Source organism: Arvicanthis niloticus, chromosome 11 (assembly GCF_011762505.2).
Source record: "Arvicanthis niloticus isolate mArvNil1 chromosome 11, mArvNil1.pat.X, whole genome shotgun sequence".
Classification (NCBI taxonomy): Eukaryota; Metazoa; Chordata; class Mammalia; order Rodentia; family Muridae; genus Arvicanthis; species Arvicanthis niloticus.
Genome location: NC_047668.1, coordinates 8,863,451 through 8,891,200, shown reverse-complemented (window position 1 = coordinate 8,891,200; position 27,750 = coordinate 8,863,451). Strand labels below are relative to the sequence as shown.

Genomic DNA, 27,750 nt, shown 5'->3' with positions numbered 1-27,750 from the left:
CTTTCTGTCTAGACATGCACATGATAATGTGTAGAGCACCATAAATGCCATCATCCATAAGTGGAGGTTAACTTTGAGAATTTGGATCTCTTCTTTCATGAGTTCTATGGACTAAATTCATTATGAGACATAGGAGGCAACTGGTTTCAACTTTTGAGACATCCCACTATCCTGAAACTAGTGTATCTTTTATATGGAGTAAGCATATCACAAAGAAAACATGGCAGATAAATTCTGAAAAGACCAAAGTCTGTAGTTTGCATCTTAAGTCCTAGAAAAAGAAAGAATTCCAGGTAGGCTGCAGTCTAAGGGTTTTACTGCTGTGAAGAGACACCATGACCAAGCCAACTCTTATAATGGGCAATATTTAATTGGGGCTGGCTTACAGATTCAGTGGTTTAGTCCATTATTATCAAGGTGGAAGTATGGCAGCTTCCAGGAAGACGTGGGACTAAAGGAACAGATAATTCCACCTCTTCTTCTGAAGGCAGCTAAGAGAAGACTGGCTTCCAGGCAGCTAGGACAAAGGTATTAAAGCTCACACCCATACTGACCCACTTTCTCCAACAAGGCTACACCTACTACAACAAGGCCACACCTCCAAATAGTGTCACTTCCTAGGCTAAGCATATTCAAACAACCACAGCTGCCCTTTGCCCAGACTTCTATATGCTCTCAGTATCTCAGCCTTCCTCCCTGAAGCCTATCCGCAGTCCTGTGCCCCTTTACTTGCTGTGTTTTAGCCTCCAACAAGGGCATAGACTCCCTACTTTACTAAAGACCAAACTAAATTTGAGTGTAGTCCATGTAGGGTGCCTTCCCTGAAAACTCCTTATTTCTTAGCTTTCGCTCACTCTATTGCCAGCCATCACCACTACTAGTTGTTATACCCCAGTTCCCAACTAGGTAGAGACTCTCTCTGCTCGTCCAGTGACCAGTACGGGACAGTGACTTCCCGCCCTAATAGAGTCCTCATGGACTGAGAGAAGTAAGGTAGGTTGCCTACTCCTGAATCCTCCCCACTCTACCTCTGTGTCTTCTATGTGTCCTGAATCCTCCTAGTTTCTTTCCCAAGCCTCCAACTGTGACTGGGATTTTCTGTTTAATTAGAGAGACCATATAAACTGGGAGAATCCCAGTCTATATAGAACTGAAGACCAGAGAGAAAACAGAAAATAAGGAACAAAAGAGATATCCAACAAAGTCAAACTCAGAAATCAGTACCTAGACCTTTAATTATTCCAAACCCAGATATCTAGAGGCCAGTTTAAGAAAAGAAACAACAACTAAGGCATAATGTTACCTCCAGAACCCAGCTGTCTTATTACAGCAAGCCCTGAATATCTCAACAGAACTGAAGTAAAAGAAAAAAGAAATTAAACCTGTAATGTCAATGTTTGTTTTATATCCTTGGATAAAGGGATGAGATGAGAGCTGCTCATGTAAGACCCCCACGAAGAGAGGACCTCACCCAAGTCTCGGGAATTCTTGGCCACCCAATAACTCACAAGACACAGAACTCAATGCAATCAGCAAGAGGTATATTTCAATCAGCATGCTGAGGTCAAGACCCATAACCCATGCAGGGGCAGTGGGGTCTGACCCCAGGCTTTGGAGGCAGAGAAAATTTAAAGGAAAAAACCAAAATGGGGGGGGGGGACCACAACCCAGGGGGAATGAAGGGGGGTTATTGGAGAGCACCTGTGGAAAGTCCCAGCCCATTATTCAGTTGTGACAGGGTACAAGGAACAGTCATGGGGAACATTTTGTATAGGCTATTCTCAAAGAGCCTATTCGTATTCAACCATCTATCTTGTGGTCAGCCAAGTTCCTGAAGCACAGAGCTCATGACCAAGCTGACCTGCACTCTTGGTTCTGCTCAGCCTGCTAGGAGTTTTTGAAAAATTTTAACACTTTTACTCACAAGCTTTACAAATACATGGCTTGGGCTGAGCCAAGAGTGTTTCTAGCTATCCTTAGCCTAGACCTGGAAGCTTCTAGCTTCCATATAATCTAATCTTTTCCCTGCCCAGACCTTGAAGACTTCAGTTTTCAGTTTTTGTCTGCTAACATCATAGGCCTAAAATATTTTAGCTTCCAAGACTTACTGCTGAATAAACTCATTCTTTCTAACAATTTTAAACTATGACTGGATGGTTCAACTCAGTAGTTCTGGTTCAAACTCTTCTCAAAGCTGACTGATTCAAATTGGCATTTCTTGCTTTCTGGTTGTTTTGCTTGAAACAACTGCCTCTGAACTCTATAAATTGAAGTGCTCTAAACTCAACTTCTCTGGTCTGAACTCAACTGAGATCAACTGCAGTCATCTGAGCCTCACAGAACATCACTGAACTAAATTGTATTGCTTTGAATTGTATTGAATTCTCTCACTCATTGCTCTTAAAGTAGTCTCTATCCTAACTCTGACTCATTCTGTTAAATCATTCTCAGATTTGTTCCTCTGTCTGCTGTCAATTAGATGCCATTGTCTGGAATTTAAAGAGTATAGTAAAAGTGTGTCTGTATTCAAATCACAGGGATAAAATGTATAAACTAAGGGTGTATCAGTATTCCTGCTAGAGGCATTAAAGGTGTATGGTATATTAGTATTTCTCCTAGATCATATCTTTGGATGTTATCCCTTGCCAGAGCAGTCATGTTGCTGCATTAAAATTCCTTTACAAAAACCAACTTTATGATGGTGATTAAAATTCTTAAGGAAGAAATGAATAAAACTCTCAGGGAAAATTAAGAAAATACTTTTGTGATTAATATTAAAAACAGCAGCACTCAAACTGTCTTGTTGTTATGGGCCTGCCATATTCCTGACTAGACAAGGCCTGAGGTCAAGAACGGCAGCTTGTTCCTGCCACTGCTCAACTCTGACCACATGAAGGCCAAAGTACTGGCCCTCGCACACACAAGATGCCAGCGTGGGAGATGGCTCTGCCATTACCTGGTAGAAATGAGCCTCCAAGGTTAAAAGATTATCCAAAGGCTTTATATATTTGGTAATGTTCAATTAACAAGATGCCCATACAATTAGAGGTGTTACCCAATTAACTAACCTTGATGTAAGTTGTTACCCAGGACTGCTCTTGAAACATGTGTGATTCTTCATGATGCCTACATCTCTCTTACTCCTCATTCCTCCTCTTCCTCTCCTTACTCCTCCCACATTAGCTCCTCCTAAATTATCAAGTTTCTTGTAAACTGTAGTGGGGGAAATATTCTATTACAAAATACAAATACACAACTAGAGGTAATGAATAAACACCATAAAGAAAGCCAAGAACAAAACAAACAAAGAGTTGAATGATTAAAACTGTTTTAAACCTGAAAATGGAAATCAAAACAAAAACAGAAAGCACAAACTGAGGAAATTCTGGGACTGAAAAAATGAAAAATCTAGGTACATGACAGGAACTACAGATTCAAACATCACCAACATATTATAGTAGATTGGAGAGTGAATCTCAGGCATGGAAGGTGTGATGGAAGAAATGGATACATCTGTCTAAGAAAACACTAAATCTAAAAAATTCCTGACATAAAACATATAGAATATCTAGGATACTATGAAAAGTCCAAACTTAAGAATAATAAAATTAGAATTAAAAACTTGTCAACAAAATTATAGAAAAGAATTTTCTAACCTAAAAATGGAAATATCTATAATAGTACAAGAAGCTTACAGAACATCTAATGGATAAGTCCAGAAAAGAATGCCTCTCCACCACATAATAATTAAACACTAAGTATTTAGAACAAGAAAATAATACTAAAAGCTGCAAGTGAAAAAGAAGTAACATATAAAAGTAGTAGACCTACTAGAACTGCACCCAACTTCTCAGTGGAGACTAAAAACCAGATAGGTTTGGCCAGAAGTCCTGTAGATTTTATAAGATCACAGATTTCAGCCCAGATTATTGTATCCAGGAATACATCCAATCACAATAGAAGGAGAAACAAATTATTCTATGACAACACCAAATTTAAATAACATTAATATACAAATACAGCCATACACAAGTATTAAAAGGTAAACTCCAACACAGAGAAGTTAACCACGTCCATGAAAACATAGGCAATAAATAATCTTACCCCAGCAAAACCAAAAGAAGGGAGGCAGAAACACACACACACACACACACACAGAGTTGTTAACAACAATGTAAAACTTAATAATCGTTGGCCATTAATATCTCTTAATATCAATGGAATCAATTCTTCCCTCAAAAGATACGGGCTAACAGAGTAGATACAAAACCAGAATTCATCTTTCTGCACCTCAACTTTAAAAAATAGACATTATCTCAGAGTTAAGAGTTTGGAAATGTTTCCAAAGCAAATGGGACCAAGAAACGAGCTGCTGTAGCCATACTAATATATAACAAACTCCATTTACAAATCATATTAATCAAAAAAGATGGAGAAGGACATTTCACTCTCATCAAAAGAAAAATATGCCACAAAGATGCCTCAGTTCTGAAAATCTATGCCCCAAATACAAGGGTACCCATGTTTGTAAAGGAAAGATTGCTAAAGCTCAACTCACTATTGAAGAATATTGAAATAACCTCCTTCATCCTATCAGACCACATGGACTAAAGATGGAGTTCAATGATAACAGAAAAACAGCCTATACATTCATGGAAACTGAACAATGCTCTACTTAATGACTACTGGTTTAAGAAAGAAATAAAGAAATTTAAAAATTTCTAGAATTTAGTGAAAATAAAGGCACACACAACATACCCAAACTTATGGGCCACAATGAAAGCGAAGCTAAGAGGAAATTTCAGAGTACTCAGTGTCTTCATCGAGAAATTAGAGTTCTCATACAAGCAATTTAACAGCACTCCTGAAAGCTCTAGAACAAAAAGAAGTAAATGCCCCTAAGATGAGTAGACAGCAGGAAATAATCAAATTCAGGCTGAAATAAATAAAATAGAAAGAAAATAATATAAATAATTAATCAAACAAAGAGTTGATTCTTTGAAAAAATCAATAAGATAAAGAAATGCTTATCCAAACCCAGGAAAAGACAGGGAGACCATATCCAAATTAACAAGGTCAGGAACAAAACGGGGGACATACCAATAGACTGAGGTGATTCAAAGAATCGTTAGATTATACTTCAAAAACCTGAACTCCACAAACTTGGAAAATCTAAAAGAAATGAACAATGTTCTTACTAGATTCCATTTACTAAAGTTAACTCAAGATCATATAAACAATGTAAACATGCCTATAAATCCTTATGGAAACAATAGAGGACATTAAAAGTCTCCAAAAAAAAAAAAAAAAAAAAAAAAAAAAAGCCAAGTACAGTCAGTTTTAGTGCAGAATTCTACCAGGTTTTCAAAAAAAAAAAAAAAAAAAAAGAGCTAACACCAATATTCCTCAATTATTCCACAAAATAGAAACTGAAGGAACATTGCCAAATTTATTTTATGAGTCCAGAGTCAGCCTGATACCCAAAGTACACAAGGACTCAACAAAGAAAGATAATTACATACCAATTTCCCTCATGAACATTGATGCAAAATATTCATCAAGTACTTGTAAACTGAATTCAGGAACACATCAAAATGTAACCATGATCAAGTAGGTTTCATTCCAGTGATGCAGAGGTGTTCAGCATACAAAAATCCATCAATGTAATCCACCAGATAAACAAATTAAGACAAAGAAACAAAATGATCATCTCAATAGATGGTCAAAAAGCCTTTGACAAAATCTACAACTTCATTACAGTCTTGGAGAGAACATGAATACAAGGAACCTACCTAGTCACTATAAAGCAATTTACAGCAAGCCTATAGCCAACATAAAATTATGTGATAAGAAAAAAGCTATATTACTAAAATCAGTAACAAGCACAGAAAAATTCTATTCTTTTCATATCTATACAATACTTTATTTGATATTGTAGCTAAAGCAACAAGAAAACTTATTGAATATCAACCTTAAGAGAGATCGAGATGATGCAAATAGGAAAGCAAGTCAAAATCTCACTATTTGTGGATGATATGATAGTATATTTAAGAAACCCCATGAATTCTACCAGTGAATCCTGCAACTGATAAACACATTCAATGAAGTGGCTGGATACAAGATTAAATTAAAGAAAATTTTGTAGTCTTCCTATATAAAAATGACAAATGGCAAACAACCCACTACACAATAGCCACAAATAATGTAAAATATCTTGGAGTATGTCTAACCAAGCAAGTTAAAGATCCATATTATAAGAACTTCAAGTCTTGGAAGAAAGTAATTGAAGAAGATATAAAAAGATGGAAACATCTCCCATGCTCATGGTTCTGTAGAATTAGCATAGTAAAAATGACCACCCTATGAAAAGCAATCTACAGATTAAATGTAATCTGTATCAAAATGTCAACACAATCCTTTACAGACATTGAAATAACAATAATCAACTTATATAAAACAACAACAACAACAAAACATAGGCTAGCTAAAACAATCCTGTACAATAAAAGGAATTCTCGAGTTAGCAGCCATGATTTTAAGCTCTAGGATTTTAAGAACTATAGTAATAAAACCCACGTGGTATTGGCATGAAAATAGACAGGTTGTTCAATAAAATCACATCAAAGAACCAGGGGAAAATCCATACATCTATGGACACTTGGCTTTTGATAAAGAAACTAGTATTGTACAGTACAATAAAGAAAGCATCTTCAACAAATGGTGCTTGTCTAATTGAATATGCACAGGTAGTTAAATGCCCATATCTCCATATCTATTACCCTGCACTAATCTCAAATCCAAGTACATCAAAGACATCAATAGAAAACCAGATACTCTGAAACTAAAGAAAAATTAGAGAGTAGTCTGGAATGAATTGGCACAGGAGACAGAACAGGCACAGGTGAACAGAACACCAATAGCACAACATCAAGATCAGCAATAAATGGGCCTTCATAAAATTGAAAAACTACCATAAGGCAAAAAAACACAGTAAGACAAAATGTCAGCCTACAGAACGTGAAAAAATTTTTCATCAACCCTGGGAAGGGGAAATTGAATAGATAGAGTAGATTGGGTGTGAGTGCGTACAGGAGCAGGAGGAATCAGCTTCGTACAGATGGAGGAAGATAGTACTGAGGGGGACAACTGGAATTGGTAGGCAATTCAGAGTCAAGGTAAAAACCTACTGCAATGGAAACTCCCAAGTATCTATTAGGATAATTATAGCTAAAATTCCTAGTAATAGGACTATGGAACCCTGACCTTCTATCTCCTCTAACAGGCAAGACTTCCAGTGGAGGACTGGGACACCAAAACAGCCACAAAACCTTCTACCTAATATTTGTCTTGCTAGCATGATATACTGTGGTAAAAGTGGCACAGAATTGTGGGAGTGGCAAACCAAAGACTTGAGACCCATGCCACAAGAGGGAGCCTATCTGTCACTGTCTAGAAGACCACAAACCAAAGGTTGGTTAGCACAAAGACCTAGGAGAGAACCAAATACATATGGTAAGAAAAAGAAGTAAAAAATGATTTCTAATGACATTCTGCTCTACCCATGGAGAAGAGTCTGCATAATCACCAACAGAGAGGCTCCTAATTAGAGCAACTAATGAAAATAGATGTTGCATCTCATGATCAACATTAAGCAGAATGCAATGACTCCTATGGAAGAAAGGGGGAAAGATTGTAGGAGCAAGAAGGTTAAGGAAACCACAAGAAAACCAACAGAATCAACAAACCCTGACTCATAGGGGCTCACAGAGACTGAACTGACAATCAAGGAGCCTGTATGAGTTTGAAGTAGGTCCTCCGCATATATATCATGGTTGTATAGCTTGTTGTTTTGGGGGAATCTTAACAGTGGGGACGGGGGCTGTCTCTGATACCTTTCTTTGTTTTTGAGACACATTTCCTCCTACTAGGTTTCCTTCTCCAGTTTCAATAGGTGACAGGAGGTATCTGGTCTTGCTGCAAGTTTATATGCCATGTTTGTTTGATGTCCCTAGGAGATCTGCCACCAAGCATGGTGGAGAGAAGTTGGGGGCAGGGGGCTGGGATAAGAGGATTGATGGAAAACTCCTCTCGGGATATATTATATGTGAGAATAAGTTAGTAAAGAAATCAAAAAAGGAGGATGGATTTATAAAGAAAAAAAACAGCTTTTCACTTAATCACACTGTAAAGGGAGAATGTGGGAAAGCAGTAGCTGCATGGGAGGAAAGCAAAATAAAGAGACTCGACACACTCCCAGTATGCTTAAGAGAAAGAAGGGATTCTATCACAAGCAGAAATGTTATTAAAGAATCAATCCATATCTCATTTATGATATGTTGGAATGATGTCATATTTTTGAATCTACTTTAAGCTGTAAAGGCATTAACTTATCTTAGTGAAGACCATCAGCTCTGTGATAAAAGAAAAGCAGATCAAAATCAGGAATATAGTATATATTGTTTGTCATATAAAATTTATTCCATCAATTTGGTACATAGTAAAAATGTTATTGGGGTTTTTATATAAGGTAGCTTATCTAGTTCTTTCTTTTGCATATTTCCTGTGAATGTGGATTATCTTGTCATCAGAAAGATAGACTGTCTTTTTACTAACATATTGTTACTAATACGTTAACAAAAGTAAGTCAGAATTAGACACTTATCAGTGTCTCCTTTCGTATGTACCATCCAGATACAAATTATAAATCTTTATTTGTGAATGTGATGTGCTCACACGCATGCAAGAGTGTGTGTGTTTGTGTGTGTGTGTTGTAAATGTGGTGCATGGTAGTTGAGAGTAAAGAAAGAGATCTTAAAGCAGAGCAAAACACAGAACAATGGTAATGTTTGTGAGATCAGAAGCAGCAAGTATTAATGTGATGGAATGAGACCATTAAGAAGAATAGAGGAGCAAAAAGTAAGTCTTGAAACAGAAGAATGACATAAAAATAATGCAGAATAATATGTATGTGTAGAAACCTCATCATGATATTCATTATTTTAGATAGCAACTTAAAAGTAATAACTCAGTAACATAGATATTAGTATTTAGTAAATACTTGAAACAATAATAGGACATTTGAATCCTAGCCATAGATAGGAAGAGACACATATAACCTGATGCTGAGATGCTGGTGAGTATGGCATTATTTTTTCCTTTCTAAATCAAAAATAGCAAGTTACAGATCATTTCTTCAATTTATATTTTACAAATAGACACAGGAATCATTGCATTCAGACTCTGTTTGTGAGCTTAGAATAAGTTATTGAATAAAAATGAAAATAAAAATACTCCTGTCCTATGTATCTTAAAACTCTAGCAAGAAAAGATGAAATAATGTAGAAAGAAAAATACCAAAAACATTGTGGCAGGTTTAAGTATCAGATGGTACATGGACTGGTAGCTAAGATAAAGTGTGGATATAAAGGATGAATCACTGTGTAGAGTAGAGATTTGAGCAAATACTTGAAGGCTATAAAAACTCTTCACCTGGGTACCTAGAGAAATAAACCTGCAGGAGATAAAACTCCCAAACCTAACCCTTCTATGTGAGCCTGTCCTAAGCCTGGAACAAAGCCAGAACAGCTTGAATAAGCAAGCCAAGAGTGGGAGATTTGATTAGAGAATACCAGAAGCTGTTTACTCTGGCAGATATGGCTCCGTTTTGAAGACTTGCATACTGAGAGGAACAGGTCCTAATGTCTCATTCAGATTATCTTCAGAAGTTTAAAGTGGGTGGTGGTGAATGTAAACGAATACAGATTACTGCATACATATCTCCAATGATGGTTACTGTGTGTACATTATTCTTATATTACTAAAGAGAACAAAGAGACACAGGAAAAGGCTGAGGCCGTGGTGGAACATTCTACTTAAATTAGCCCACTGACATAAAAATCTCCCTTTACAGAAGCAATGATTACAGAACAATACTGTAATTTTAGCATTTCTCTCCACAGCTATGAAACAAATCAGCCAGACTTGTTTGCACAGTCCCTCCTCCTTCACCTGCCATCATGGGACTATTGTTTCCATCCCATTTCTGCTCTCCTTGCAATATTCTTTGATTGATTAGCTAATAACTTAATTTTTATTTTGTCATCTGTGGACATTTTATACTAATTGTATCTAATGGACTGTGAGCTACTGAAATATTTAGAGTTACTGCTAGTAAATACAAAACATGCTTACTGATAGAATGTAAAAATAAGCAATTGGTCAACCAATGAAGATATACATTATCGGGGATCATTGAGCTTATGAAAGTTTAATGAAGGTTAGAGGAAATATATCATTTCAATTTTACCCTCCGAAAAAACTGGTAGACAGATTGATATAGCAGTGTTGAGTAGATTGGATGCCTTCTTGCTACCCACTGATAATTTTTAAATTTATTATGATGATTAACATCTATTGAGTGATTTATTTTCCCACCCAAATTCAATGTTTTTGGTGTTATGGATAGGTAGCGTACTCATTGTTTTCTTTCTTCTCAATGTGCACATTATCAGCATATTTTTTTGGTATTACAATAAACAACTGTCAAAGTAGAAACTGACCTGTAAGCTTTGTTGGTAGTATGTTTTAATGAATAAAAAGATATAATTTAAATTTATAATATTGTGTAGTCAGTTTTTAGGTTAAAGCTTTCTGATTTATAGAGTTTTCAAATTTATTTAATAGTGTTAGTTATTTTTTTGCCTTATTCAGCCTAAAAGTTTGATTGGGTACACATTAGGAAACAGGCAAATGAGAATAATAGGAATATATATCTTTCATATATTTGACACAAGACTTTATGCCAAAAAACTTTTGGTGGCTCTTGAAAAATGGCACCTGAGTTTTACATCTGGCCTCTATATACATTTGCACAGGTATATACATATGTAGAAAAACATACATATCAACATGTATACTAGATTATAGACATTAGATTGCTATGAACAGTATGAAAGTCTCTTGCAATACGTTTCCTTGAGTATTTACAGTGAGATGGTTATTATAGTCAAGATTTCTAAGATAAGAATGTGGAAAGGAGTTTGTGATATATAGATTCAGGAAATAGTGTGTTCTTGGAGCATTTGCGCAAAAGATATCTGATGAAATCAGTCTCCTCAGGTTAATTAATGGTATGCAGCAAGAATCCCTGGTGGAAGAAGGAGGGAGGAAACAGCTAAGTTATTACTTCACTCTGCCTGTTCTGACAAATTAAATGCAGAGGAATGATAGTCATATAAATAGAATTAAATTAAAGAATAATTCTAAGATTTTTCTCTGGTATAAAACGTTTGTATTTTTAGTGACTAATATATACTTGAGTGAATTTGTGCAAAGCCATTTATTCTCTGAACTTCAGGAGATTTCTGTAGAAATAATAGGACTTTGGGGGTTTATTTGCAAAAAATATTCTATAAATGAGAAAAGCCACAAACATACAATTTGGATTTTTGTGATATGTCTATAAAATTTATTCAGGGTTATATAAATCAATATTGTCATGACTGTCGTAACTGCAAGCAGTTAGTACTCTGATGACATTTTGGTAAATATTCAAGTTTATATAAAAGAACAATGACAAAAAAGGCATCCCTGGTGCCTTTCAGCATTTAGCAGAAGTAAACACTTCATAGAGTCTGTGAGAAATGCCACAGAAGTAAGATTAGAATCTAACTTCCATACTGGATCTGCATATTTTGGTTATGACATTGATTGAAGTTGGTTAGAAATGCTGCATTTGGGACATAGGCAGCCTATTCTTACCTTTGGCCAATATTCTAGGTCTCTGAAAGTGCATTTGGATTGATATTTTCTTGAGGTTAAAAGGTCTGTAATTTAATGCAGCCCAACATCATTTTTTAATGGGCTGGGCTGTGTGGGATACATGAGGAGTATAAGGAAAACAATAATCTTAAAGACAAAAAAGTAGAGCTCCTGGGAAAAGGTTACTCAAATTACACAGAATTAATCATTTGGGTCACACTCAGCAACATGTGTTAATTGTGAGTGTTAATCATGCACCCATTTCACCTAGAGTTGAAAGATGTTACTTGATGCTTTCTGGTTAGTCTGCCTTTAAAGGGGCTATGTGCAATAAAAAGAGAGGAAGTATAAATGAAAAGAAAGAATGCAAGGGGGAGAGTAAAGCACATTTTACAGAAAACTCCTCTACATGTGCAGTTGTCAGAAATGAACAAGATGGGGCCCACTAATTCAGAAAGCACATTATCAAGAAGAGGCAAAAGCAAATCATGATCTATTGGCCAGCCTATCTGAGACCATTACAGTTATTATAACGAAATGTCAGAGACTGGCTAATTTGTAAAGTACAGAAAATTATGTTTCATGGTTCTAGAGAATAGACATCTAAGTACTAATTAACAGCAGTTTTGGTGTCTGGGTAAGGCTTACTCTCTACCTTATACAGTTTACTTTATAGTTGGGTCCTTACATAGCAGAGAAGGGCAGCTCTCTGAACTTCTTTTATAAGAACACCAATATTTTCCAAAAAAGCTCAGTTCTTGTAACCTAATCTCACTTTAAACTTTAAACCCCAAGTCTTAATAGCATTACAATGAAGATTTCAAAATGAATTTCAGCAGTATACACCTATTCAAAATATAGCAGGGCCAGTGGTGGGGTTGGGAGAAAAAAGAGACAGAGAGAGAGAGAGAGAGAGAGAGAGAGAGAGAGAGAGAGAGAGAGAGAGAGAGAGAGAAACTGAGGAATGCAGGAGCTTAGAAGCAGATCCTGTGGCCTGTACCTCTGTCTTTATTGATTACTTTGAAATACACTCAGAAAGTAATGACAAGGGAGCCAGGATACAACTGTATTGAATACTAACACAGTGAGAAATTCCAGTAACTAGAGGGTATAATTGAACATATGACACATCAGTGTGTAAAAAGCAGACCAGACAGCTCTAAAGAGTTAAGATCCATGTAGTAAACACCTTATAGCTCCATTTTCTAATATGGGATTTTTTTTTTTAATATCAAAATGTTCCTTGATTGATAGAAGTAATGTTGTAAAATGGCTATACTACCAAAAGGAATCACATGACCTTTATAGTATTTAAAGAAGGTGCCAACTATACTTCAGGCAGGGATTAACTGTAACTACCAAAAAGCTGTCTTGTGAAGAATTTGTTGTCCATGTGTCTGTCTATCTCGATGTGTGCCTGATTTATCAACTCTGTGAATAGTGTTTTTGTGTGAGTCTGTGTGTGTGTGTGTTCCTAACAAAGGACTATTTTGTGTTGAATAGCATAGAAAGCATCATAAAGGGGAAGGGGAGAATACAGAAATCTTTAGCAGAGTTTTAGAAGAGATTAAGTTACTGCCTCCAACTGATCCCAGCTGACCAGATAAAAAAGAAACATCAATTTTTATCAACCAATAATCATAAATCATGGTTTTAAACATTTATGGTAGAACTTAGAAACTTACTCTCTACTCGTGCATTTAGTGCTTTCAGCAAATGCTACACATACATTAATGCTACACATACATTACTTTGGGTCAGGAACATGGAATAGAACCCAAAGTGAGACACAGATGGCTATCCATTAATTTAGAATGTAAAAATTGATTACTTGAGAAATACAGGACAAGTAAAGTAGTTTATTACATAGTTCTCTTAAAGGCAGGTTAAGCAAACAGATTGAGTACACAGTAGGTTAGTTATTTTAAGTCTTAAGTTACTGAATTATTAACTCTGACTGTGAGACCTATTAAATACCCCAGTCTATTAGAGTGTAAGAGAAGTTTTTAGCATATTGCATTGCCCCTCTGGAATAAATAACTGCAAAATTTAAAAGCTAAACAAAACAAAAGAAGCAATAAAACTGCTGATCAATTAATGAAAAATGAGCTAAATAAATGGTTTACAAAAGAAAAATAAAACATAATGGCTAATAAATATTTTTTAAAACTAATCAGTATCCTTAGCTATTAGGAGAATTCAAATTACAACTGTTTTGAGACTTTTCCTCACATCAAGAATATAAATGATAGGCTGGAGAAATGGCTCAGCAGTTAAGAGCATCAATTCCTTATTCAGAAGACCCAGGTTTGTTTCCCACGCACCATTAGGATAGCTCATCACCTGTAACTCCAGTTATAGAGGACCTGACACTTTCTACTGACTCTTTGGGGTCTTGCTTGTGTATTATACATGTATGTATATTCAGGTATACAGGCATACTCTTAAAATTAAGACAAATTTAAAAAATAAAAAATGACAAATTTTGGTGATATCCTAGACTCAAATACTATATAAATGTAAAGAGTGTCTTATTTTGTAGAAGTCTAATATGCTGGAATCTATCATCTGTAAAGATGGAGGTACCCCAGTGAGTTCACAGGTCCAATTTAAAACACATTAGGGGAATTCCAGGGAGCAGTAGGTGACCTCTATCTTAACCTTGTTGTCTCTATCTCTATGGACATTTTAGGACCATTGCAAGGCTATGGAGTACTGGATACTGTCTCTAGGGAAGTCTAGAAACTGTTGTTGAGGAAGTCTGGAAACTGTTGCTGACCTATTGCTGTTGCCTCAGTCAGCTTCTAATGGCAGGGCAGTTTCTGAGTGGCTGGCTGGCTGAGGCCTGTTTTTTTTTTTGTTTTGTTTTGTTTTTTTTTTTTGTTTTGTTTTGTTTTGTTTTTTTTTTAATTTTTTAATTTTTTTATTTTTCTGTAACTGGCTTGAATAGACTTGCCTCGTTCTTGGAAACAGATTTAGGCCTAGTCTCTTAAACTGTCCATTTGAAGCCTATCATGGAGTCAGCTTGTCTCACTGTTTTAAGGTCGGCAACCCAGGCTTTGGAAGACAGAAACAAAATGAAACAAACAAACAAAAATCAAACAACAACAATAAAGAAACCCCAAGCTCTCTCACAGACGTAGACCTTTGCTTCCAATTTTTTACACATGCACATTTTCTTTAGAGGATGACCTTAGGGAAGATAATAGAGTATGTGATCTAAAAGTGAAAGGAGATAAAGTAGAGGACAAGGAAGACAAATCAGATAGGGGGCAAACTTACCAGTTCCCCAAGCTAGATGTGCTTAGACAAAATATTGGTGTGTTATTTGTGCCTTATTAGATTGGTAGACATTTGCTTATGTCTTCCCAAGGACAGTTACATAGCTATATCTGTTACAAATTTTAATTATAATGATGTTAATAAGAATTTACATACTGTCTTTTAATAATTCTTCTTTCATATATTACATTCCTCCTTTCCTTCCCAATCTCCCTCCTCTACCTCTCCTCTACCCCCAGATCCACTCCTCCTCATCCATTTCCCTTCAGAAAAGAGCAGATATCCCATGGATATCCCATGGGATATCCCATGGACCTGCTTCAGCTTGAGAGAGGGTCCTGAGGAAGGGCTGAATGGAAAGCAGGAGACAAATGACTCAGAATCAGTGATGGATGCAAGCTGACAGCTCTGTGTTCTGTTCAAGCTGGCTCTCTACTCCAGAGAGTTCTCTGCTTGAGATATCTCTGGCAGACCAAATCCCAGTCTTTTTATTTTGCATAAGCTACTTCCTTAGGAATTGGATGTCAATTCAATTATTTACCCTAGGTTCCTTTTTTTATTATCCCATTCATCAGCATTTGATGACCTTAACCCCTTGACACTAAAGACAGAGTCACAAGGACTAAGCTGCTGAGTTCTGCTGCTTGCTGGAGCTGGGACATGGCCTCATTGTTCTATTATATTATCACCACGTTTCTGTTTTCCAATTCCTTCTCTAAGCTTGGCTGTCCTGGAACTTGCTGTCTAGACATTGATTTCAGAGATCCACATGGCTATGTCTCCTGAATGGTGGGATTAAAGACTTGTGCCACTGCATCTGAGTTCCTTAATATCTTTCTGAACAAGCAGACTCATTAGTGCAGCTACCTCTGTACTTTCAGGTCCATGAAGCCCCTTATACAATTCATATTGCATCCTTATATTTTACATAGTTGAGAAAACCTGTAAGGAACAGTTCTTACACTGATTTATGTATTCATGAACTCATATTTTCAGATTTCTTTCACAGCCTTAAGGGCTGTCCTGAAGGTCTCAGTGTCACAGAGACACAGTCTCACTTCTCAGAAGTGTGTTGTTTCTGATTATCATGGAGTCATTAACCTTGACAGGGAGTACATTCCCCAAAGGAGGAACATAAGTGAAATATGCACATTATTATATAAACAAACCTTATACATACAACAGCTATCAGCACTGGAGGAGACCTATGCACATCTGGCTCTACTCCAGGGGCAGGAACCATGTCACATTGTCCCTTCTGCAGCCATGCCAGACCTGGCGTGGATATCAACCAAACATGGCATATCAAGTTGCAATAAGACTAGGTACCTCCTCTCATATATTAAGACTGAGCAAGATTTTAGGCTAGAACAAGGAAGTAGGTGTCAGACATGAAAATGACCTTGGGCTAGGACAGGGAAGTAGGCTCAGATATTTTTGGTCATCCTGATAAGCCCTTAGAAACAGTGATCTCGGACTGTTCATGTAATTGGGTTTAATGCCTTGCTTTTTCTTTGACTGTTTGTGTTTATTGTCTTGCTTGTTTCTTGACTATTTGCATCTATTGTATTGCTAGATCCTCAACCTAGAACTGACCTTAATACATGCGTGTAATCAAAATGGTATAAAAGCATAAAGGAGGAGGGGGGATGGGAGAGGGATTCTGTGCCGCACCAACCCTGACGAGCAGGAATTAAGACATGGAACAACCGGTTCCTTCTCACAGCAGTTTACTCAGGATGCTTAGCAGTTGGTAGTCAAGATGTCGAGCCCATGATCCCTTCCCGGGCTCAGCTTATAAACCCTGCCAGGAGCCCATGAACTCATGCCATGTGCACCATACAGCTGAGGTCACTAAACAGCAAAGCAAGCTATGTGGGATAAACAATATATTTATCAAAGTGTGCTTCAGCTGTTATAGGCTTTTGAAAACCAAGTCTTTCATCAGGGTATATGGTTCCAGATGGCTGCAAAGTTGATCTAGCTGCTTTCTATTAAAGTCGGCTCCCAACAGGGTTCTAGGAAGGGAAAGTGGGGAAAGGGGATGACGTCTGTATTGTAAATAAATAAAATATCCAATAAAAAGATTAAAAAACTACTAAAATAAAAAAAGAAACTTGACTTCAAAATTCAAAGTATATATTTCATTGACCATACCTGAGGTACTGTAAATAGAATCATTTAATTATTTGTAATTTATTCTGGCTTTGATATTTTATAAGTTCCAAGTTTTAAAAGATATTTTTCTTTTATGTTTCTAAGTCTACATAAAAGCATTTTGTTTTATTATTTTTTAAAAAAAATAAAGACTGAGCAAGACAGCCCACAGGAGGAAAGGGGTCTGCATAAAAAGCAAGAGTATCAGAAACAGATCCTAGTCTCTCTTTTAGGAATCTCGTAAGAACTCTAAGCTACATATCTGTAACCAATGTTCAGATGGCTTAGGTCAGCCCCATGCAGGCTCCCTGATTGTTTTTTCAGTCTCTGAAAGCTGTTATTAGCCCAGGTTAGTTGACTTTGTGAGTTTTCTTGTGATATCCTTGATCCCTCTGGCTCTGACAAACCTTCCTCCCCATTTTCTGCAGTATTCCCTGAGTTCTACCTTATGTTTGGCATCTCTTATGGCTCTCTGCATCTAAGTTGCTAAATGAAGCCTCTTTGATGATGGTAGGGTTCTTCTAAGAGTATAGCAGAATATAATTAAGAATCATTTCATTGACTTTTCTTCTTTTGCTGGTTGGTTTTGCCTCTATCCTACGTCTGTGGACTGTCCAGCCTCTGGCTAATAGCCCTCCAGGCAGTGTCTCGGTGGAGTATTGCTCATGGGATGAGTCTCAAGCCAGACCAGTTGCTGGTTGATGATTCCCACAATTTCTGTGCTACTTTTACCCCAGCGTATCTTGCAGGCAGGACAAAGTGTAGGTTGAATGTTTTGTGGATGGTTTGGTGTCCCAATGTAGCTATTTTGAAATTTTGATGGTGTTTTATCTGGCGAAATGATTAGATGTTAAAAAAATTACATTTATTGCACAGCATTTTGAACACTGGAAATTAATAGAAAAAATATTGTAGAGAATACATTGTTTGCCCTTGTAAATACATGGCTAGTAGTCCTCCGGGACATTACTGCTGTTCTTTATCATGAAAATATTGTGTCACACATTGTTATCAAGATAAAGGTCTGCAGCATAACTTTGAGGGTGGCATCTCTTGATGTAAGCTCTTTTTACATCGTCCTTACCAGGGCCAGACCTTGTTCATTGGGACTACTATAAATTGAGGATAGTCTATATAAGTTTCTGGAAAGATATTCATTTTATGAGTTTTGATAACATTCATGTAATTGTCAGCAACTGAGCAAGAGTTATGCACAGCTTATACATGTCTTGAAACAATTAAAGCTTGAAATAATCCTATGGTTATATAATTTTATTATATTTATTTTTAGTGTTCTTGTTTTGCTGATTTATTTTATTTTATTTTATTTATTTTTTGTGTATTTTACTTTTTTATTTACATTTCAGATGACAACCTCTTTCCCCATTTCCCTCCCTAGAAAACCCCTATCCCATGCCCCCTTTTCCTTTTTGCTTTTATACATTTTTTTAAATGTTAATCAAAGGCTTTATAAGTTTGGTAATGCTCAATCAGAATTGTAACCCAATACCCAACCTAGATATATAAACTATCTTTGACTGGTGGAGACACGTGAACATCTGCCTCCATGTCCCCCACCCCTTCTCTCTCTTTCTCTCATCACCTAGCTTCACCCTTCCTGTTAAAATAAAACTTTTCTCTCAAAATGAAATTAGAGCATAATTATTCCTAACTGTACCAGTGAGGTACAAGATAGTCCTAATACCCAGTCCATCATTGTGTTGACTAACCAGAACCTCTGTCATCTCTCCTAACTAAAACACTTAGTTTTGAAGCTGGCTTTTTTTCTTCACTTTAGAATGAATGTCAACTGAAAACCATCCACTCAGATCTTTTTTCTCAAAGTAAATAGCCAGGATTGGCTATGAGACTATAGGTCTTCAACCCTGTCAGAAATCCAGAATGACTGAGTTAACTGAAATTATGGGAAGCACATAGCATAGCTTCTAAAACTCAGCCAATTTATAGAGACTGCTGAACACCTGGAAAACCCCTATACTACAGAACATTGGAACATCAAATCTTCAGCCTTCTGGCCCAGAATCATCTGACAGACCTTAGTGATGCAGAATTATTAAGGGCTGATTACTCTGTCTGGGCAGATATAATCAGTCGACTATTCTGCAAGTGTGTCCTTTTCTAGACAGTAATTTGTCTGTAGATGGAAAGAGGCAATTCTTGCCTAGTGGCTGTCACTGCACAACTGGAGTAACTCCAAGGATGCTCAATTTCTTCTTAGAATTCAATACAGGAAGCTGTCAGGAGCAGACAGGTCTCTAATCAAAATGAACATTAATATAGAAATATTTGTAATGTCAACTCTATGGACTTCTGACGTTTTGAAAACCAACTATCCATGTAAGGTAACCTGGACTGTTGTCTGTTAACTCCTCTCAGCCAGTTCTAAATAAAATATGGAAAACACCCTAACAATAAACTCAAAGCCATGAATTTGCTATAGTCCCTTAACTCATAGTCTAACCATCCCAAATCAGTTAAAAAAGTTAAAGAAGGACTGGGTCTAAGCCTTGTATTCATAAATGTGTTATACAGGCACAATGCCCATGAGAGTATCAATATTCATCTCACTTTTATATCAATAAGAAGCTCATATCAATGAAAACCTTAAATTTGAAATCAAAGTAAATTTTGTAGCATTTAAGAAATTATAACTTCATCTTGATACTAATTATACAGATTTCTACCAATAGGTTATGGCTATGTAATAAGTCCTAGCTAACCCTCCCTGTTCCAACAAAACCACTATTTTTCCCTAGAAAGACAGACCAATAGTAACCACCTTAGTCTCCAAGCCCAGGGAATAGGGGCACTGACTCCTCTTTAACTTTTTCAAGCTGATTAAGGGCATTGAGATTTTAGAAGAAGGGTGGGGGGAAGAGTAAATTGATAAGCCTCTGATGCTGTGTCTTCACTGAATCTAGATGGAATTCCAGGACATCGGAGGTTTGGGCAGGTCTGCTCAGCTTGCTTGATGAGTAGATACACCAAGGCTGTGTATTCTGCAATATACAATTCTCAGAACAAGTTTTAGTATCAAGAAAAAAAATTTTTTTCCTACAGGGCTGTCATTTTTTTTAAAGATGTTGGTTCTAACAACTTTTCTTATCTTTTCCCCTTTTAAAATTGGTTGTAATATTTACATTTCAAATTTTATCCCCTTATCCCATTCCCCCCACCACCCAGAAACTCCTTATCCAATCCCCGCTCCTTGTGCTTCTCTGAGGGTGTGATTTTACAGTTTCTATGATGCTGTTTCCATTAACATAACCTGCCTCCTAAATTTCCAAATCCTTCCCTTTGTGTTATTAAATCTCCTATTTTTCTTTTTTTTCTTTCTTTATTCTCTTTTTTCTCCCTTTTTCCCCTTTTTTCATCTCTTTTTTTTTTAAAAAAATGGGTATTATATTTACCTTTCAGATTTTATCCCCTTACCCCACTTCCTCCCACCACCCAGAAACCTCCTATCCCATTCCCCCTCCTCATGCTTCTATGAGGCAGTGCCCACACCTACCCCCCACTACCCCCTCCCCACCCTCACATTCTACCCCCGCCCCACTCTGTGTTCGTTTTTATGGGACCAAGAAACTCCTCTCCCACCTATGCCCGACAAGGCCATCCTCCCCTACATATACTGCTGGAGTCATGGGTCCCTCCCTATGTGGGCCCAGGCTGGTGGTTTAGACCCTGGGGAGATCTGGTTGGTTGGTTGGTATTGTTGCTTTCCTCCTGAGGTCACAAAACCTTTCTGCTCTTTCACTCTTCTCTCTAAGTTTTTCATTGGGAGACACTTGATCATATCAGTGGTTAGCTGTGAGCATTGTCCTCTGAATGTGTTAGTCTTTGGCAGACCTCTAAGTAGACAGCTGTATCATATTCTTGACAGCATGCACTTCCAGCCATCCATATCAGTGTCTAGCATAGGTGACTGTACATGGGATGGATACCCAGCTCGAATGGTCTCCAGATGGCCCCTCCTTCAGTTTCTGTCCCAGGTTTTGTTTCGATATTTGCTCCCTTGAGCATTTTTGTTACTCCTTCTAAGTAGGACTGAGGCATTCCCTCATGGTTTTCCTTCTTCATGAGCTTCATGTGGTCTGTGAGTTGAGTCTTCGCTATTACAAGCTTTTGGGCTAACATCTGCTTAACAGTGAGTAAATACCATGTGTGTTCTTTTGTGATTGAGTTAACTCACTCAGGATGATATTTTCTAGTTCATCCATTTACCTAAGAATTTCTAGAATTCATTATTTTTAATAGCTGAGTAATACTCCATTGTGTAAATGTACCACATTTTTGTATCCATTCCTCTGTTGAAGGGCATCTGGGTTCTTTCCAGCTTCTGCTATTATAAATAAGGCTGCTATGAACATAGTGGAGCAGTGTCCTTGTTATATGTTGGAGCATCTTCTGTGTATATGCCCAGGAGTGGTATAGCTGGGTCTTCAGGTAATGCTATGTCCAATTTTCTGAGGAATCACCAGACTGATTTCCAGAGTTGTTGTACCAGCTTGCAATCTCACCAACAATGGAGGAGTGTTCTTCTTTCTCCCCATCCATGCCAGCATCTACTATCACCTGAGTTTTTGATCTTAGCCATTCTGACTGGTGTGAGGTGGAATCTCAGTGTTGTTTTGATTTGCATTTCCCTGATGACTAAGGATGTTGAGCATTTCTTAAGGTGCTTCTCGGCCATTTGAGTTTCCTCAGTTGAGAATTCTTTGATGAATTAATGGTGTCTTGGTTTTTAATAGCAGAATAGTATTCCATTGTGTAGATGTACCAAATTTTCTCTTTTTTTAATTTATTGGATCATCTGGGTATATGATTAGGAGTGGTATAGGTGGGTCCTGAGGTAATGCTATGTCCAATTTTCTGAGGAACCACCAGACTGACTTCCAGATTGGTTGCACCATCTTACAATCCCAACAACAATGGAGGAGTGTTCCTCTTTCTCCACATCCTCGCCAGCATCTACTATTACCTGAGTTTTTGATCTTAGCCATTCTGATTGGTATGAAGTGGAATCTCAGGGTTGTTTTGATTTGCATTTTTCTGAAGACTAAGGATACTGAACATTTCTTTAGGTGTTTCTTGGCTATTTGAGTTTCCTCAGCTAATAATTTTTTTGTTTAGCTCTATACCCCATTTTTCAATAGGGTTATTTGGTTGTCTGGAGTCTAATTTCTTGAGTTTTTTTGTATATATTGGATATTAGCTGTCTATCGGATGTGGGATTGGTAATCTGTTTGTTGCCGCTTTGTCCTATTGATGGTGTCTTTTGCTTTACAGAAGCTTTGCAATTTTATGAGGTTCCATTTGTCAATTCTTGATCTTAGAGCATAAGCCATTGGTGTTCTGTTCAGGAACTTTTCCCCTGTGCCCAGGTATTAGATTGTCTTCCCCACCTTCTCTTCTATTAGCTTCAGTGTATCTGGTTTGATGTGAAGGTCCTTTCTCCAATTGTTCTTGAGCTTCTTACAAGGAGATAATAATGGATCAATTTGCATTCTTTTACATATTGTCTTCCAGTTGAACCAGCACCATTTGTTGAAAATGCTGTCTTTTTTTCCACTGGACAGTTTTAGCTTCTTTGTCAAAGATTAAGTGACCATAGGTGTGTGGGTTCATTTTTGGTTCTTCAGTTCTTTTCCATTGATCTTCTTGTGTTCTTTGTACCAATATCATGCCGTTTTTAGCACTATTGCTCTGTAGTACAGCTTGAGGTCAGGCATGGTAATTACCCCAGAAGTTCTTTTATTGTTGAGAATAGTTCTCGCAATCCTGGGTTTTTTGTTATATCAAATGATTTTGAGGATTTTTCTTTGTAATTCTGTGAAGAATTGAGTTGGGATTTTAATGCGGATTGCATAAAATCTGTAGATTGCTCTTGGAAGGATGGCCATTTTTACTATATTAATCCTGCCAATCCATGATTATGGGAGATCTTTCCATCTTCTGAGTTCTTCTTCATTTTCTTTCTTAAGAGACTTTAAATTCTTGTCATACAGATCTTTCACTTGCTTGGTTAGATTTACACCAAGGTATTTTATATTATTTGGGACTATTGTGAAGGGTGTAATTCTTTTCTAACCTGTTTAACTTTTGAGTAAAGGAAGGCTACTGATTTGTTTGAGTTGATTTTGTAACCAGCCACTTTGCTGAAATTTTTTTTTTTTAATCAGGTTTAGGAGTTCTCCGGTGGAAGTTTTGGGGTCACTTAATTATGCTATCATATCATCTACAAATAGTGATATTTTGACTTCTTCCTTTCCTATTTGAATCCTTTCGGCTTCTCTTTGTTGTCTAATTGCTCTAGCTAGGACATCCAATACTTTATTGGGCAGCCTTGTCTAGTACCTGACTTTAGTGGGATTGCTTCAAGTTTCTCTCCATTTAGTTTGATGTTGGCTACTGGTTTAGTGTATATTGCTTTTACTATAATTAGGTATGGGCATTGAATTCCTAATCTTTCCAAGTCTTATACCATGAAGGGATTTTGAATTTTGTCAAATGCTTTCTAGGCATCTAGTGAGATGATCATGTGGGTTTTTTTTTTTGTGTGTGTGTGTTTGTTTATATTGTGGATTACATTGATGGATTTTGGAATACTGAACCATCCCTTCATTCCTGGGATAAAGCCTACTTAATCATGATGCACGATTGTTTTGCTGTGTTCTTCTATTCGGTTTGCGAGAATTTTATTGAGTATTTTTTGCATTGATATTCATTAGGGAGAATTAGTTTCTGTTGTTTTATCTCCCATTTCAGTTCTGATTTTAATAATTTGGATACTGTCTCTGTGCCCTCTGGTTAGTCTGGCTAAGTGTTTATCTATCTTGTTGATTTTCTCAAAGAACCAGCTTCTGGTTTTGTTAATATTTTGTATAGTTCTTTCTGTTTCTACCTTGTTGATTTCAGCCCTGAGTTTGATTATTTTCTACTGCACTTGGGAGTATTTGCTTCTTTTCCTGTAAGGCTTTTAGGTGTGTTGTCAAGTTGCTAGTGTATGCTCTCTCCAGTTTTTTTTTTTTTTTTTTTTGAAGACACTTAGAGCTATGAGTTTTCCCCTTAGCACTGCTTTCATTGTGCCCCACAGGTTTTGGAACGATGATCCTTCATTTTCATTAAATTCAGAAAGTCTTTAATTTCTTTCTTTATTTTTTCCTTGACCAAGTCATCATTGAGTAGAGCATTGTTCAGTTTCCACATGTATGTGGGATTTTCATTGTTTTTGTTATTATTGAAGACCAACCTTAGTCCATGTCGATCTGATAGGATTTATGGCATTATTTCAATCTTTTTGTATCTATTGAGGCCTGTTTTGTGACCAATTATATGGTCTATTTTGGAGAAGGTACCATGCGGTGCTGAGAAAAAAATTACCTTCTTTTGTTTTAGGATGAAATGTTCTATAGATACTTGTTAAGTCCATTCGGTTCATAAATTATGTTAGTCTTACTGTGTGTTTGTTTAGTTTCTGTTTCCATGATCTGTCCATTGCTGAGTGGGGTGTTGAAGCCCCCCACTATTATTGTATGAGGTACAATGTGTGCTTTGAGCTTTAGTAAAGTTTCTTTTATGTATGTAGGTGCCCTTGCATTTGGAGCATAGATGTTCAGAATTGAGAGTTCATCTTGGTAGATTTTTCTTTTGAGGAGTATGAAGTGTCCTTCCTTATCTTTTTTGATAACTTTTGGTTGAAAGTTGATTTTATTCAAAATTAGAATGGCTATACCAGCTTGTTTCTTGGGACCATTTGCTTTGAAAAATTTTTTCCAGCCCTTTACTATGAGGTAGTGTCTGTCTTTGCCACTGAGGTGTGTTTCTTATATGCAGCAAAATTCTGGGTCCTGTTTATGTATCCAGTCTGGAAGTCTCCATCTTTTTTGGGGGGGAGGGGGATTGAATCCATTGATGTTAAGAGATATTAAGGAAAATTGTGTCCTCCTGTAATCTTTTTTATTAGAGGTGGAATTATGTTTGTGTAGCTATCTTCTTTTGGGGTTGTTGGAAGATTACTTCTTTGCTTTTTCTAGGTTGTAGTTTTCCTCCGTGTGCTGTTCCAGCAATTATCTTTTGAAGTGCTGGATTTGTGGAAAGATATTGTTTAAATTTGGTTTTGTCATAGAATATCTTGGTTTCTCCATCAATAGTGATTGAGAGTTTTGCTGGGTATAGTAGTCTGGGCTGGCATTTGTGTTCTCTTAGGGTCTGTATATCAGTACAGGATCTTCTGGCTTTTATATTCTCTATGAGATCTGGTGTAATTCTTATAGGTCTGCCTTTATATGTTACTTGACCTTTTTCCCTTACTGCTTTTAGTATCATTTTCTTTGTTTTGTGCTTTTGATGTTTTGATTATTATGTGATGGAAGGAATTAATTTTCTGGTCTAGTCTATTTGGAGTTCTGTAGGCTTCCTGTATGTTCATAGGCATCTTTTTCTTTAGGTTAGGGAAGTTTTTCTCAAGCTGCCTCTGGGGTCCTGAAATCCTGCAGCTCTGTGTGCAGTGGTTCCTTCAGTGTGTCTTAGGATATGGTCTCTTCAATGGAGCAGACCAGCTAGGTGTCTGCCTCAGCCAAGATGGTACCACCTTTTCTTTATCCATTATTCAAATTAGGGACATCAATATTGATTTCAGTTTCTAGTTATTAATAAAGCTGCTATGAACACAGTTTGAGCAAGTGTCTTTGTGAGATGTTGGAGCATTTTTTTTTTTTGTATATGTCCAAGAGTTGTTTAGCTGGAACTTGAGGTAGAGCTATTCCCACTTTTCTGAGAAAATGCCAAATTGATTTCCAAAGAGGTTATACAAGTTTGCACTTTGACCAGCAATGGAGAAGTGTTCTCCTGGTTCATTCTCACCAGCATGTGCTACCTCTATAGTTTTTGATCTTAGCTGTTCTGACAGCTGTAAGATGGAACCTCAGGGATGTTTTCATTTACATTTCTCTGATGACTAGGGCCACTGAACATTCCCATAAGTGCTTCTCTGCCATTACAGATTCCTCTGTTAAGAATTCTGTTTTGTTTTGTATCCCATTTTTATTGTGTTTGTTGGGTTTTGGGTATGTAATTTCTTGAGTTCTTTGTCCATTTTGGATATTAGCCTTCTGACACATGTGGGGCTGGTGAAGGTCTTTCCCCAATCTGTAGGCTGCTCAATTATCCTAATGACAGTGTCTTTTGCTTTACAGAAGCTTTGCGGTTTCATGAGATCCCATTTATCCATTGTTAATCCTAGAGCCTGAGCCATTGATGTTCTGATCAGGAAATTGTCTCCTGTACCAATGTGCTCAAGGGTATTTTCTACTTTTTCTTTTATGAGATTTAGTGTTTCTGGTTTTATGTTGAGATTCTTGATCCACATGGATTTGAGTTTTATGCAGGGTAATAAATATATTTCTATTTTCATTTTGCTACATTTAGACATCCAGTTAGTCCAGCAGAAATTGTTGAAGATGCTTTAATTTTCTCACTATATGGTTTTGTCTTCATTATCAAAAATCAAGTGTTTATAGGTGTGTGGGTTTATTTATGGTGTCTTTTATTCAGTTCCATTGATCAGCTTGCCTGTTTCTCTAAGAATTCCATGCTGTTTTTGTTACTATTGCTCTGTAGTACACTCTGGTAGTTTCCCCCTGAAGTGACTTTATTGCTCAGGATTATTTTGGGTATCCTGCATTTTTGTTTTTTCATACACAGTTGAGAATTGTTCCTTCAAGGTCTATAAAAACTTACGTTGAAATTTTAATGGAGATTACATTGACTCTGTAGATTGCTTTTGGTAAGATAGCTATTTTCACTCTGTTAATCCTACCTACTCATGAGTACTAGCAATCTTTTCATCTTCTGATATCTTCTTCAATTTCTTTCTTCAGGAACTTGAAATTCTTATTATTGAGTTTTTTCACTTGCTTAGTTAAAGTTACATCAAGATATTATATATATATATATATATATATATAATGATTATTTTTATATAAATACATATCTATATCTATTTATATACATACACATACACACATATCTATATACAATGTTTATATATTATTCATGGCTATTATAAAGGGTGTTGTTTCCCTGATAATTTTCTTGGCCCATTTTTCACTTTTATAAATAAGGGCCACTGATTTCTTTGAGTTAATTTTGTATCCCTCTTCTTTGCTGAAGGTGTTTGTCCACTTTAGGAATTCTCTGGTAGAATTTTGTAGTTATTCTGGTAGAATATGTGTATTATCATGTCATCTGTAAATAGCAATACTTTGACTTCTTTCATTACAATTTGCATCTCCTTGATCTCCTTTTGGTGTGTCATTGCACTGGCTAGAACTTCAAGTACTATATTGAATAGTTAAGGAGAGAGTGGGCAGCCTTGTCTAATCCCTGGTTTTGGGGGTCTTGCTTTAAGTTTCTCTCCATTTAGTTTTATGTAGGCTATTGGCTTGCTGTATTTTACTTTGATTATGGTTAGGTATTTGCCACATATCCCTGATTTCTGTAACACCTTTAACATGAAGGGATGTTGGA

The 27,750-nt window shown here is 36.7% G+C and overlaps 1 pseudogene; it reads right to left on the bottom strand.

Moving 5' to 3' along the window:
• Positions 1-27,750, bottom strand: part of LOC117717339 (GPI alpha-1,4-mannosyltransferase I, stabilizing subunit pseudogene) — a 47,252-nt pseudogene that overhangs the window by 9,315 nt on the left and 10,187 nt on the right.